At 47.1% G+C, this 3,134-nt stretch overlaps 1 pseudogene across 1 annotated transcript; it reads right to left on the reverse strand.

Moving 5' to 3' along the window:
- Positions 1-427: 427 nt before the first annotated feature.
- LOC306658028 (C-terminal-binding protein 2-like) lies at positions 428-2,460 on the reverse strand (annotated as a pseudogene). The gene has a single exon. The product of its transcript is annotated as a C-terminal-binding protein 2-like (transcript).
- Between the last annotated feature and the right edge of the window lie 674 nt (positions 2,461-3,134).

Consider the following 3,134-nt stretch of genomic DNA (forward strand, 5'->3'; position numbering starts at 1 on the left):
ATATACCACTGTTTCTTTATTCAAAATAGGCCATCTTTTTAAACAAAAAGGCAATGATTCACAAAAGACTATGAATAGAACATGTAACTAGTTGATACAAATCTAATAGGATTTGTTAAAATCAGTCACATCTAATAACACTTCTGAAGTGTTCTTGTATAAAATATCACATGAAGAAAATAATTTATCAATGTCTAAAAAAGTGGATTTGTTCATAGACAATCTGACAAGTTACCATAAAAAGTGTTTCCTGAGACATAAGGAAATGCAACATTATTCTTGAACCCTTAGCAGTTCAAGACTTTCCACTCAATAAAATACCTGAGGATCTGAAACTGAGAAAATATATTTGAGTACAAACAGCTTATGAAACTTAATACTTCTCTCTCTCTTTCTCTCTCTCTCTCTTTTTTTTTTTTTTTTTTTTTTTTTTTTTTTTTTGCTTTTTGCATCATCAAAGGGTACAACTGAACTTACAACCAACTTGCCCACTCGGTATGCAGTTCAGCTGCGAGGGAGACACTTCTGTACAGGAGCCTGTACTGTCTTCAGTCCTGAGCGTGCAGGTGTCTAACACAGGCAAACAGTTTTTTACCCATTTTGTAGCAATTGTCTTCCTATTAGTAAAAAGAGGTGACAAGCCCCTGTAGACCAAAGGGACTAGAGTCATAAGATGGGGATTTCCTCTTAATATTTTTTTATTTTAATGTTTGTTTTGGAACTCTTGATGCAACATTCTAGAGCAAGGTGCTCAGGACCTGCTGTGCCCAAGGAACTGATAAAGGAAAAAGCTCTATTTATTCTTTGTGATTTGATGCACAGATGAAAAACTTAACACACAATAACAGAAGTTGGTCGTTAATAAATCACGTCCTAGTCTTTCAGCGCTTCTTTGAGCAGAGGACATCTTCAGTTTTCTAACTCTTGTAGCTTTTAACACCGCAACACCAACGATGCATATGTCCAGGATCAGTTAAAAAGACTGTCAAATTCCTTTTCTCTTAGTTCATCCACTTTCACTGTCTCTTGGTCCCAAGTTTATCTGAATGATTACCTCTCAGCATTCTCTGCTATTGCTCGTTGGGGTGCTCTCGATTGTCCCCATGTTTTGTAGGCTGGTTGTGAGAGGAAGCTTGGGAAGGGTATGCCACCATGGGGAGGTTGTGAGTCACCGGGATGCCTCCAGGGATGATTCCTTCCATGGCTGCAGGACACGCCTACTATGCCCGGTGGATATCTGTATGTGGCATCATTGAGCTCGGGATGAATTGCTTGCTGGTCTATTACTGACCAGGGAGCTGATGTGACAAAGAATTCCTTGTTGACACAGTTTCTTAAGCTTTCTGGGATGTGACCTGTGATTGCTGGGTGGATCTCGGTGGCAACTGCCTCTCTCATCTCTAGTGATGCTTGTTCACTATACAGGCTGTGTCGGGAGTACAGATGAGATTTGGTGCATCTTTCAAAGGACCCTGAGCAAAGCTAAAGGGCTCTGATTCATGCACATCGAGAGCTGCCCTGCATATCCTGCCCTCCTTCTCGTCCACCAGGCCACCACCGGCTGCATTAACAAGGAATGCCCCTTGCCTCATCTGCTTTATAGTAAAGTCATTGATGAGGTGGTGGTTATGTTCGTTGAGATTGCAGTGCAAGGAGACACAGTCGCTCTGATACAGCAAGTCCTGCAGGGTGTAGACCCTCTGCACGCCCAGGGACCGCTCTATCCCATCCTGCAAGCAGGAGTCATAAAATATGACGCTGAATCCAAAGGCCTTGGCTCGAACAGCAACCGCCTGCCCTGTGCGACCGAAGCCGATGAGGCCCAGTGTCTCCCCACGGATTCGAACTGCTCCTGAAGCCACCTCGCGGATCTGTTCCACACTCTGTCCCCGTGTGCCTTCCCGCAGTGCCTGGTACAGCCATGTGTTGCGCCGGTACAGATTGAGGATGTGGCAGATGGTGGAATCGGCCATCTCTTCCACAGCTGCATACGGGATGTTGCACACAGCAATCCCGAGCTCGCCAGCAGCCTTGATATCCACGTCGTCATAGCCACCGCCGATCCTCACGATCACCCGCAGGGCCTTGAACTTGGTCTTCCCTGGTGAGGGTGATGGTGTGGTACATCATAGCGCCCACGGCCTCGTTTAACACCTTCTCGTGGATCTCCTGAGTGGACTGTGCGTCGCAGAAGGCCACAGTGGCCAGGTCCTAGAGGATGGGCATCTCCACGGTGCAGTCTCTGCCATTCAGCAATGCCACCAAGGGGCGGGGGTGCAGGGGGTCGTTCATGATCTGCGGGAGGATACCAATATAAATCTGTCTGCAAATTCTACAGTTCACGCGATGGCTGTCCGTCTTCCTAAGGGGATGCAGGTTCATTGGTTCAAAACCATTTAAGGTGGTGAGACCCTCGTCCGGGGCCGCCGGCGTCCACCGCGAAGGGCGCCCACCCGGGAGGCGGCGGAGGCAGAGGCGCCCCCGCCCCTCCCACCCCACCCTGCGGCGGTGGCGGTGGCGGTGGCTGTGCTGCCCCGCTCAGCGCGGCGTGGCTCCCGGCTCCGTCCCTCGCTGCGTTCCTCGCTCCTCCGGCCACCGCCCGCTCCTCCGGGACGCTCCCGAGCCACCTTAAAAATCCCCCCCTTTTTTTTTTTTAATCCTGGGGATTGAACTCGGGGGCACTTGTTCACTGAGCCACATCCTCAGTCCTATTTTGTATTTTATTTAGAGACAGGGTCTCACTGAGTTGCTTAGTATCTCACTTTTGCTGAAGCTGGCTTTTAACTTGCAATCCTCCTGCCTCAGCCTCTCGAGCTGCTGGGATTACAGGCATGTGGCACTGCATCTGACCCCATGTGATTTATTTATTTTTTTTTTTTAATTAGAATAGTGTTTTAGTTGCAGTATTCCAATGCAACTTCTCTTTAAAAAAAAAAAAATCAAAACAAAACAAAACGGGGGCTGGGGAGATAGCTCAGTCGGTAGAGTTCTTGCCTTGTAAGCACAAGGCCCTGGGTTCGATCCCCAGCACCCAAAAAACAAAACAAAACAAAAAAAAACACATGAGCCTTCATTTTAGCGATCTCTTAAATTTATTAAATGAATTGGACTCTCATAATTTTTAAGTTATTTTA

Source organism: Sciurus vulgaris (assembly GCF_902686455.1).
Source record: "Sciurus vulgaris genome assembly, chromosome: 3".
Classification (NCBI taxonomy): Eukaryota; Metazoa; Chordata; class Mammalia; order Rodentia; family Sciuridae; genus Sciurus; species Sciurus vulgaris.